Source organism: Aquarana catesbeiana, linkage group LG07, assembly GCF_042186555.1.
Source record: "Aquarana catesbeiana isolate 2022-GZ linkage group LG07, ASM4218655v1, whole genome shotgun sequence".
NCBI classification, from domain to species: domain Eukaryota; kingdom Metazoa; phylum Chordata; class Amphibia; order Anura; family Ranidae; genus Aquarana; species Aquarana catesbeiana.
In genome coordinates, this window is record NC_133330.1 from 65,895,596 (window position 1) to 65,908,218 (window position 12,623).

The 12,623-nt window shown below is 45.9% G+C and overlaps 1 protein-coding gene across 11 annotated transcripts in view; it reads left to right on the forward strand.

The window, feature by feature from the left end:
• Positions 1 to 12,623, forward strand: part of ERC2 (ELKS/RAB6-interacting/CAST family member 2) — a 1,404,232-nt gene that overhangs the window by 1,172,595 nt on the left and 219,014 nt on the right. The window lies entirely within an intron of this gene.

Here is a 12,623-nt window from a genome sequence, read left to right on the forward strand (position 1 = left end):
GGCGTATAACACGCACCCTAATTTAAGAGGGAAGTTTCAGGAAAAAAAACTTTTTCCTGGTCAATGAGCATCAATGCAGCCTGATCTGTGCCCATCTGCAGCCTGATCTGTGCCCATCTGCAGCCTGATCTGCGCTCATCTGCAGCCTGATCTGCGCTCATCTGCAGCCTGATCTGCGCTCATCTGCAGCCTGATCTGCGCCCATCTGCAGCCTTATCTGTGTCCATCTGCAGCCTGATCTGTGCCCATCTGCAGCCTGATCTGTGCCCATCTGCAGCCTGATCTGCGGCCATCTCCCCCATCAATGCAGCTGCCCTGATTAAGCCTCTCCATTAGGGATGAGCCGAACACCCCCTGGTTCGGTTCGCACCAGAACCTGCGAAAGTTCGCACGAACGTTAGATCCCCATTGACGTCTATGGGACTCGAACGTTCGAAATCAAAAGTGCTCATTTTAAAGGCTAATTTGCATGGTATTGTCCTAAAAAGGGTTTGGGGACCCGGGTCCTACCCCAGATGACATGTATCAATGCAAAAAAAACTTTTAAAAACGTCCGTTTTTTCGGGAGCAGTGATTTTAATGATGCTTAAAGTAAAAAAAAAAAAGTGAAATATTCCTTTAAATATCGTACCTGGGGGGTGTCTATAGTATGCCTGTAAAGTGGCGCGTGTTTCCCGTGTTTAGAACAGTCCCTGCACAAAATGTCATTTTTAAAGGAAAAAATCTCATTTAAAACTGCTTGCGGGTTTAATGTAATGTCGGGTCCTGGCAATATGGATGAAAATCAGTGAGACAAATGGCATAGGTACCCCCCAGTCCATTACCAGGCCCTTTGGGTCTTGTATGGATATTAAGGGGAACCCCGCACCCAAATTAAAATAAGGAAAGGTGTGGGGCCACCAGGCCCTATATACTCTGAACAGCAGTATACAGGTGGTGCAAACAAGACAGGGACTGTAGGTTTGTTGTTAAGTAGAATCTGTTTGTCATTTTGAACGGGTACATTTTTAACGTGTTTAGCTCCAGCCAAAAAACTTTTTTAAGCTTTTTGGAAAACATAGGGAAGGGTTATCACCCCTGTGACATTTGTTTTGCTGTCTTTCCTCCTCTTTAGAAGATTTCACCTCACTTTTTGTCCCAATGACAAATGTTTTTTGAGAATTTGGGTTTTTTTTGTGGAACAAGGATTGGAAAGCATCAGTGGAAAGGAGAAATGTTTTTCCCATATTAACTCTTACAGGAGAGAATTTCCCTTCCTAGGGGTAGATTTCATCTCACTTCCTGTTGTCTCCTTCCATTTGCAAGTAGGAGTCGTTTGTAAGTTAGATGTTTGAAAGTAGGGGCCTGCCCTATATACTCAGCAGAAATTTGGGCCTTAGGTGTTGTTGTGGCCACAACAACGTAAGCCCTCACAGGGCCCTGCTGTGAAATATTAGATCAAGAATTGTAATTACATGCCCCTGTTGAACAGGGGCAGAAAAATTGGGCCTTTGGTGGTGGTGGTGGTGGTGCTGGTGCTGGTGCCACAACACTGCAACCCCTCACAGACACTCTAGTTGGAACGCAGGAACGAGCCCTGCTGCAAAGTATTGCATCAAAAATTGTAATTACACGCCCCTGTTAAACAGGGGCTGAAAAATTGGGCGTTAGGCACTGGTGCTGGTGCCACAACACTGCAACCCCTCACAGACACTCTAGTTGGAACGCAGGAACGAGCCCTGCTGCAAAGTATTGCATCAAAAATTGTAATTACACGCCCCTGTTAAACAGGGGCTGAAAAATTGTGCCTTAGGCACTGGTGGTGGCGCCCAGAACCAAAAATGTTCTTACAAGCTATCAGCGTGATGATTGAGGAGGAAGAGGATAATTACTCAGGGATAGTCACTCAGCATCAGCATAGGCAGTCTTTGAAGGGATCTGAGATTTCAAAAAAAATTATTCGGTTACATCAGCATCAGGTGCTTGGTAGCTGGTGGTGATCCAAGACTGATTCATTTTTATGAAGGTCAGTCGATCGACCGAGTTGGGGGACAGACGCACCCTGTGATCGGTTACCACGCCTTCAGCAGCACTGAATGTGCGTTCCGAAAGAACGCTGGATGCAGGACAGACCAGTAGCTCAATTGCATACTGTGCAAGCTCTGGCCAGTGATCCATCCTCAAGACCCAGTAACCCAGAGGATTTTCGGTGGGAAAGGTGTCCAAGTCTGATCTTGCCCCTAGGTATTCCTGCACCATGTAAAACAGACGCTGGCGATGGTTGCTGGAACCGATCATACCTTGGGGCTGCGGACCAAAAGATTAACTGAACGCATCGGTCAGACGGCCACCTTCTCCACCGCTCCTTCTTTGACTGACCGAAGCCTCAGCAACACGTTGTCCAGAAACAGGAGTTTGTAACCTCCCAGTCTCTGGGAACGCGTTGCACAGACCTTTCTGCAGAGCCTCCCGAAGATGTTTCATCCTCTGCTCCCTCTGCGATGGCAAGATAAGGTCCGCAACCTTACCCTTGTAACGTGTATCAAGGAGGGTTGCCAGCCAGTATTGGTCCTTCTCCTTGATACCACGAATATGAGGATCCTTACGCAGGCTTTGCAGGATCAGGGAGGCCATGCAGCGTAGGTTTGCTGAGGCATTCGGTCCGGAGTCCTCTGGGTCACTAAGGACGACATGGTCCGCAGCCACCTCCTCCCAGCCACGTACAAGTCCATGTGTTTCTTGGGACTCATCCCTTAAAGACTGCTGCTGATGCTGAGTGCCAGGCTCCACCTCCATACTGACACAATCTTCCTCCTCCTCCTCCTCCTCCTCCTCCTCCTCCTCCTCGTCCTCTTCCTGTGTGATCGGCGGGCACGCAGGAACACTGTCTGGATAAAGGGGGCCTTGAGAGCTAAGGAAGTCCTCCTCTTCCTGCCTCTGTTCTGCCTCAAGTGCCCTGTCCATTATTCCACGCAGCGTGTGCTCCAACAGGTGGACAAGGGGGACAGTGTCACTGATGCATGCACTGTCACTGCTCACCATCCTCGTGGCCTCCTCAAATGGTGACAGGACAGTGCATGCATCCCTGATCTTGGCCCACTGGCGTGGGGAAAAAAAAACAAGCTCCCCTGACCCTGTCCTGGTGCCATAGTCGCACAGGTACTCATTGATGGCCCTCTGCTGCGTGTGCAGCCGCTGCAGCATGGCCAACGTTGAGTTCCACCTGGTGGGCATGTCACAGATTAGGCGGTTCTTGGGCAGGTTAAACTCCTTTTGGAGTTCCGTCAGCCGAGCACTGGCATTATATGACCGGCGGAAATGCACACAGACTTTCCTGGCCTGCCTCAGGACATCCTGTAAGCCCGGGTACCTGCCCAAGAACCGCTGCACCACCAAGTTAAGGACGTGAGTCAAACAGGGCACATGGGTCATTTGTCCCTGTCAGAGGGCAGAGAGGAGGTTGGTGCCATTGTCGCAAACCACCATTCCTGCCTTAAGTTGGCGTGGTGTCAACCACCTCTGAACCTGCCCCTGCAGAGCTGACAGAACCTCTGCCCCAGTGTGGCTCCTGTCCCCCAAGCACACCAGCTCAAGCACCGCATGGCATCTTTTGGCCTGCGTACTTGCGTAGCCCCTTGAACGGCTACGGAGCACCGCTGGTTCCGAGGACAAAGCACAGGAAGAGGCCATGGAGGAAGAAGAAGAGGAGGGGGTGGAGGAGAGAGGTGTGTCACAATCATTAGCATTTTGGAGGCGTGGTGGCGGAACAACCTTCAACACTACTGCACCTTGTCCTGCATCCTTCCCAGCTGCCAGCAGAGTCACCCAATGCGCCGTGAAACTTAGGTAACGTCCCTGTCCATGCCTGCTGGACCATGATTCAGCGGTAATATGCACCTTACCGCTGACCGCCCTGTCCAGCGAGGCATGGACATTGCCTTCCACATGCCGGTAGAGAGCCAGAATCGCCTTCCGTGAGAAAAAGTGGCGTTTGGGTACCTGCCACTGAGGAACCGCACATTCCATAAACTCACGGAAGGGGGCAGAGTCTACCAACTGAAAAGGCAGCAGTTGAAGTGCTAGCAATTTTGCCAAGCTAGCATTCAACCGCTGGGCATGTGGATGGCTGGGAGCAAACTTCTTTCGGCGGTGCAGCAGCTGGGGCAGGGAAATTTGCCTGATACAATCTGACATCGGTGTACCAAAAGCAGATTGCCCACAAGTACTTGGCTGTGACACACCTAATTCTACACCTTCATTCCTCTCAGTGCAGGTCTCAGAGAGGACTGAAGGTATAGTGGGGTTGGAAATCTCAGCTGATGAGGAGCAAGGAGAGGTCCTCTTTGTTCTTTGGTGTGGGTCTTTTAGATACGCTTGCCAACGAACTGCATGGCAGGTCAACATATGTCTGGTCAAGCATGTGGTACCCAAGCGGGAGATGTTTTGGCCACGCGAGATACGCTTGAGACATATGTTGCAAATAGCAGCGGTGCGATCTGATGCACTCGTCTCAAAAAAGGCCCACACCAGAGAACTTTTTGAATAACGCGCAGAGACTGCAGCGCCCTGCACATGTGGAGCTTTGGGGTGTGATGCAGTCAATGTGCTGCCCTTAGGCTGGCCCCTGGAGGGCATCCTGCCCCGTTGGTGATGTGCCGCCTCCTCCTCCTCCTCCTCTCTCCTATCAGGCACCCACGTTGAGTCAGTGACTTCATTATCCCCTCCCTCCTCATCACTGGAGCAAACCTGGCAGTATGCTGCAGCAGGGGGAGCATGACTGCCAGATTGCTGTCCTTCCTGGGCACCCCCTCTGTCCGTGCTCATGTTACTGCCTTCATCGAGCTCAGTATCATCATCAGAGCCTTCCAAACGCTGGGCATCCTCCTTGAGCATGTACCCAACACTGTGGTCAAACAGTTCGAGGGACTCCTCAGGAGGACATGGTGGGGCTAGGTAAGGAGTCACTGATGACATTGAGCCGAGGGAAGAGGCCGCTGCTTTGCCAGACAAAGTACCCTGGGCATGGGTGAGAGAGGATGAGGAGGATGAGGACGGCTTGGTCATCCACTCGACCAAGTCTTCCGCATGTTGCGGCTCAACATGGCCAGCTGCCGAAAAAAAGGCCAAGCGTGTCCCATGGCCACGTGCTGATGAGGATGCACCGTCTCCACGACCAGCACTAGACACAGAGCCTGCTTGCCCTCTCTTATTGGCTTGTGACTGTCTGCCTCTCCTTCTTGGCCTTCCAGACATACTAATGGCCTGTAGCTGCACTAAGCTGGGATATATATATATATATATATATATATATATATATATATATATATATATATATATATATATATGTACTGATACTGCAGCTAGCAAAATCAACTGCCTGCCTGTAGTATGAGAACACCACCAACCTTCTACAGGTAGCTTTAGCTGAACACTGTGAGGTGGACGCACCCCACTAACTTGTAGGTTTAGCAGAACACTGTGAGCAGGACGCACTGCACTAACTGTAAATAGTCTAGCTGCCTGACTGTGGTACTAATAGGATCAAAAGAACACCAGCAATTTTCTTCAGGTAGCTGTATTTACTGTAACAAGACAAGCCTGCCTGTCAGTAAGAAGATAACAGAAACGGATCTAGCTGAACACTGTGAGCAGGACGCACCCCACTAGCTTGTAGGTTTAGCTGAACACTGTGAGGTGGACGCACCCCACTAACTTGTAGGTTTAGCTGAACACTGTGAGCAGGACGCACCCCACTAACTTGTAGGTTTAGCAGAACACTGTGAGCAGGACGCACTGCACTAACTGTAAATAGTCTAGCTGTCTGACTGTGGTACTAATAGGATCAAAAGAACATCAGTAATTTTCTTTAAAATACTGTAACAAGACAAGCCTGCCTGTCAGTAAGAAGATAACAGGAACGGATCTAGCTGAACACCTTCCAGACATACTAATGGCCTGTAGCTGCACTAAGCTGGGATATATATATATATATATGTATTGATACTGCAGCTAGCAAAATCAACTGCCTGCCTGTAGTATGAGAACACCACCAACCTTCTACAGGTAGCTTTAGCTGAACACTGTGAGGTGGACGCACCCCACTAACTTGTAGGTTTAGCTGAACACTGTGAACAGGACGCACCCCACTAACTTGTAGGTTTAGCTGAACACTGTGAGCAGGACGCACCCCACTAACTTGTATGTTTAGCTGAACACTGTGAGCAGGACGCACTACACTAACTGTAAATAGTCTAGCTGCCTGACTGTGGTACTAATAGGATCAAAAGAACACCAGAAATTTTCTTCAGGTAGCTGTATATACTATAACAAGACAAGCCTGCCTGTCAGTAAGAAGATAACAGGAACGGATCTAGCTGAACACTGTGAGCAGGACGCACTGCACTAAACTTGTAGGTTTAGCTGAACACTGTGAGGTGGACGCACCACACTAACTTGTAGGTTTAGCTGAACACTGTGCGCATGACGCACCCCACTAACTTGTAGGTTTAGCTGAACACTGTGAGCAGGACGCACCCCACTAACTTGTAGGTTTAGCTAAACACTGTGAGCAGGACGCACCGCACTAACTTGTAGGTTTAGCTGAACACTGTGAGCAGGACGCACCCCACTAACTTGTAGGTTTAGCTGAACACTGTGAGCAGGACGCACCCCACTAACTTGTAGGTTTAGCTGAACACTGTGAGCAGGACGCACTGCACTAACTGTAAATAGTCTAGCTGCCTGACTGTGGTACTAATAGGATCAAAAGAACACAAGCAATTTTATTCAGGTAGCTGTATATACTGTAACAAGACAAGCCTGCCTGTCAGTAAGAAGATAGCGGGAACGGATCTAGCTGGACACCGTGAGCAGGACGCACTGCACTAACTGTAAATAGTCTAGCTGCCTGACTGTGGTACTAATAGGATCAAAAGAACACCAGCAATTTTATTCAGGTAGCTGTAAATACTGTAACAAGACAAGCCTGCCTGTCAGTAGGAAGATAACAAGAACGGATCTAGCTAAACTGAATACAGTGTATATATATATATATATATATGCAACACCTGGGATGCATATATATACACAATACACTGTAAGTGCAGCTAACTGACTGACTGTTCTGCCTAATCTATCTAACTCAAATCAAATGTCACTGTTTGTCTCTCTCTCTCAATGAACGCCGGAACACACACTACACAGGGCCGCCGTGCAGGCGGCCTTATATAGTGTGGGGCATGTACTAAATCCCCTGAGCCATAATTGGCCAAAGCCTCCTTGGCTTTGGCCAATTACGGCTCTCTGTTCAGGCGGCGCTGTGATAGGCCAAGCATGCGGGTCATAGTGCATGCTTGGCCAATCATCAGCCAGCAATGCACTGAATTATGGGCCGTGACGCGCCACACGAATTTGGCGCGAACGGCCCATATCGTTCGCAATTCGACGAACGATCGAACAGCTGATGTTCGAGTCGAACATGGGTTCGACTCGAACACGAAGCTCATCCCTACTCTCCATCTCTCAATGCAGGAAATCACCGAGCCGTCATCTTCTGTTTACTCTCAGTCGGCAGTCACATACACAGTCCCGCCTCCACCATCGCCATTGGACCAGCTCCTGTGGTAGACAGAACACTGGTCCAATGCCGGTGGTGGGACTGTGTGTGTGACATGAGAGCCGAGTGGAGAGGAGATGACGGCTCGGTGAATTCTGGCGGCGCTCGTCCCCTTCCTTCCCCTCCGAGGTACACTATCGGTGTATAACACGCACCCGTGATTTGCCCCCTATTTTCAGGGGAAAAAAGTGCGTGTTATACGCCGATAAATATGGTATGTATATTTTACAGAAAATACCATGAGTTCATCAGTTGTAAGTTTAGCTCTATTTGCATTGTAGTAGGAACGCCTGCTCTATAGCTGGGGCAGGGAGCCATTTAAAGAAATATCAGAGCACCAAAAGAATAAGTTAATGAGCAAGTTTCATTGTAATATTAAAATAGCTATGCATTTCGAGGATCTCCAAATGTACTTTTCTTCAGGATTTGAGGATTGGAAAGTGCACAGAACAATCTCTGCATGTGGATTTGTGAACTGTTTTCAGATAGCATGGTTGTGGAATACAGTAAGCCAATTTGAGAGAGGTAGTGCAATATGGTGTTCCCATAGGCGTGTGCGGTACCTACAGTTTTTTTTTAGAACAGCCATGCCTTCTCTTGGATGCTGTAGTGCTCAAGTTAGATTCACCTTGAGATCCAACACCCCCATTCACCAACCTTCTTATAGACCCTCTTAGGTCAGTTTACAAGTGGCTAAATGCAAGTAAACCATGGAGCAGAAAGGGAGTGGGGCAGTGGCTCTGTAGATTGTTGCCAGTCTTTTTATTCTATTGTAGCACTTTGTATCAGGAGGCTATGAATATTAAGGCTCCATGCAGACTAAAGGCTCATAAACTGAAGTTTTTGGAAGTTTGGGCGTTTTTTTTAACAGCCTATAAACTCCCCTCTATGTTATCCTATGTGTCCATGCACACATGGACGTTTTTGGACATTTATCAGCAGTGGAGTTTATGGACTGTTGTCTGAATGCCCTAAAATCGCGTTCAGGAGCTGTTTTTCTGACCACAAACACTAAAAACGTTAAACGCGCATAAACGCTGATAAACGTTGATAAACGCTCAAAAACATGGCTCACCAGCGCTTTTTTAACGTTTTTGATACATTGAAAAAATATTTAAAAATGTTCTTCTTAGAAGAAAAAAAAAACGCTAACGTGGAAAAACACTATAAAATGCTAATAAACGATATTGCAAAAAGGATAAAAAATAATTGAAAGACTCACTGCAAAGCTACTGTTTTTATAACGTTATTTTAACGTCCAGTGTATTCCATGCACAAAGATCCTTTGGCAAGCAAAGAAGTTTCCATACATATAGTATGTACAGTGCCTTGAAAAAGTATTCATACCCCTTGAAATCTTCCACATTTTGTCATGTTACAGCTAAAAACATAACGGTATTTTATTGGGATTTTATGTGATAGACCAACACAAAGTGGCACATAATTGTGAAGTGGAAGGAAAGCGATAAATGGTTTTCAAAACTTTTTACAAATAAATATCTGAAAAGTGTGGCATGCATTTGTATTCAGCCCCCTTTACTCTGATACCCCTAACTAAAATCTAGTTTAACCAATTGCCTGCAGAAGTCACCTAATTAGTAAATAGAGTTCATGTGTGTGTAATTTAATCGCAGTATAAACACAGCTGTTCTGTGAAGCTCTCAGAGGTTTGTTAGAGAACTTTAGTGAACAAACAGCCTCATGAAGGCCAAGGAACACATCAGACAAGTCAGGGTAAAGTTGTGGAGAAGTTTAAAGCAGTATTGGGTTATAAAAAATATCCCAAGCTTTGACCATCTCACGGAGCACTGTTCAATCCATCATCCGAAAATGGAAAGAGTATGGAACAGCTGCAAGCCTACCAAGACATGGCCGTCCACCTAAACTGACAGGCCGGGCAAGGAGATCATTAATCAGAGAAGCAGCCAAGAGGCCCATGGTAACTCTGGAGGAGCTGCAGAGATCCACAGCTCAGGTGGGAGAATCTGTCTACAGGACAACTATTAGTCGTGAACTCCACAAATTTGGCTTATATGACAGAGTGGCAAGAAGAAAGTCATTGTTGAAAGAAAGCCATAAGAAGTCCTGTTTGCGAGAAGCCATGTGGGGGACACAGCAAACATGTACAAGAAGGTGCTCTGGTCAGATGAGACAAAATTTAACTTTTTGGCCTAAAAGCAAAACGCTATGTGTGGTGGAAAACTTACACTGCACATTACCCTGAATATACCATCCCCACCGTGAAACATGGTGGTGGCAGCATCACGTTGTGGGGATACTTTTCTTTAGCAGGGACAGGGAAGCTGGTCAGAGTTGATGGAAAGATGGATGGAGCCAAATACAGAGCAATCTTAGAAGAGAACCTGTTAGAGTCTGCAAAAGACTGAAGACTGGGGAGGAGGTCTACGTTCCAGCAGGACAACGGCCCTAAACATACAGCAATAGCTACGATGGAATGGTTTAGATCAAATCATATTCATGTGTTAGAATGGCCCAGTCAAAATCTAATTGAGAATCTGTAGCAAGAATTGAAAATTGCTGTTCACAGACGCTCTCCATCCAATCTGACAGAGCTTGAACTATTTTGCAAAGAAAAATGGGCAAAATTTTCACTTTCCAGATGTGCAAAGCTGGTAGAGACATCCCCAAAAAGACTTACAGCTGTTATTGCAACGAAAGGCAGTTCTACAAAGTAATGACTCAGGGGGGCTTAATACAAATGCACGCCACACTTTTCTGATATTTATTTGTAAAAAGTTTTGAAAACCATTTATCGTTTTCCTTCCACTTTACAATTATCTGCCACTTTGTGTTGGTCTATCACATAAAATCCCAATAAAATCCATTTACGTTTTTGGTTGTAACATGACAAAATGTGGAAAATTTCAAGGGGTGTGAATACTTTTTCAATGCCCTGTATGTATGTATGTGTCTGACGCTTTTGCAAGTTCTTCTGGGTCCTCTTAGCTTGTATAAAATCTCAGAAACCCTGATGGAGGTGAAGGAAGATAACAACTGGACATGCTCACGATGAGTCTTCACACTAACATAGATACAAACAAAATTATTATTTCATTTGCACTTGTATTACTTCTAATACACTATGACATAGGTAAGCCACTATGCAGTCATCTATTTTATTTCATTTCAACCTATCAAACATGGCGCTTTAATGTTGCAAGGGTTAAATACAAGAGCTTCTCCCAGCTACTCTGCTTGTCAGGTAGCTTTTCTATCGTAGGGAAAAACTGAGATCTCAGCCAGAGAAAAAGTATCAGTTTCTAAAATACCTTTTTAATCAGGAAGGTATTTGCTTAGTGGTGGATGCAGGAGGCTCGGATCACGAATGACAGATTTGGTGGGCAGATATAAATCTGTAACTCATATTTTAACGAGAGAAAACCGGGTCAGCATTTTCTCTATCAACTCATTTTTAATCAGTATGCATTCAACTGATGGTTTTATTTTGGTAAGACTATGTATCCGGATTTGAAATGTAATGCAAGCTGCAAAGATCATGCATGTTTCTTTCCTTCACTAAAAAATAAGTTGTTGTCGGCTATCCATACATGGGCAGATCTTGCCCGACAATTCAACAACAGAATACATTGTATGGGTGAGGATAAAGTTATTTAGGACTACTAAACTGGCAATACCGATATCTGGATTTCAGAAACATTTATTTGGTTGAAAAACCTTTGCGTTATGGGGCTCAACAAAGTTACAAGACACAATAAACCAAGTTTCCAGACACAGACTACCAGGTACCTGGCTGATGGAAGGCTGATGGTGCCTCCCTACCTGCCTTTAGACTTACTCTTCCATACATGATCAAGACCAAGATAATGATGAACTAGATGATGATAGCAGCCTGTCTATTGCTCCTTCAGTCCTCCCTGAATGTGACAGCGTGGTAGAAGTTCCAGGAGCAAACAAAACCTCAAAAAAGCATGGTCCAATTCACTCTAGTAAGGGGAAAAATTCCTTCCTGATCCCCCATGAGGCAGTCAGAATATTACCCCTTGTCATTATTACCTCTAAATTTTAATATCCAGTTATATTTTGTGCATTTAGGAATGCACCCAGGCTCTTTTTAAAACAATCTACTGAGCTGGCCAGAATCACTTTTGAGGCAGTCTTTTCCACATTTTCACAGCTCTAACTGTGAAGAAGTCTTTCTGTATGTGAAGGTTAAATCTCTTTTCCGCCGGGTGAAAAAAGTGCCTCCTTGTCCTCTGTAATAACCTGAAAGTGAATAACTCTACACCAAGTTTACTGTATGGACCACTTATGTATTTATACCTGTTGATCATAGCCCCCTTAATCTCTTCTTATCAAGAGAGATTACATTCAGTTTAACTTAGCTTTCCTCATAGCTGAGCTCCTCCATGCCTCTTATCAGTTTGGTTGCCCTTTGTCTGCACTTTCTCCAGTTACCTGATATCCTTTTTGTGAACTGGTGCCCAAAACTGAACTGCATATTCCAGATGAGGTATTACTAATGATTTGTACAGGGGCAAAATTATGTCTCCCTGGAGTCTATACCTCTTTTAATAGAAGAAAACATTTTGCTAGCTTTAGAAACTGCAGCTTGGCTTTGCATGTTATTATTAAAGTGGTTGTATACCCTTTTTTACATTTTTACCTACAGGTAAGCCTATAATAAGGCTTATCTGTAGGTAAAATGAATATCTCCTAAACCTACACAGTTTAGGAGATATTCACCCTGCATGCAGCAGCTGACGATCGGCGAAGGTCCGGCGTATCGGGTATCCGAGCGATATCATCGCCAATCCAACGGTACCATGCCAGTCATTATAGAGTCTCTAAAAATTTGAAACAATGGCTTAGATATAACAGAGTTTAGCTCTTTTAGGATCCTTGGGTTTTAAGCCATCTGGTACAGGTGCAGTGGTGGAACTACCAGGGTCGCAAAGGTTGCACTTGTGACCATACCCTGGAGTTCCACCACCGTGAGGGGGCCCAAGATGGCAGGACCAAATTGCAGCACTGGGCTCTGCTCCTGCCG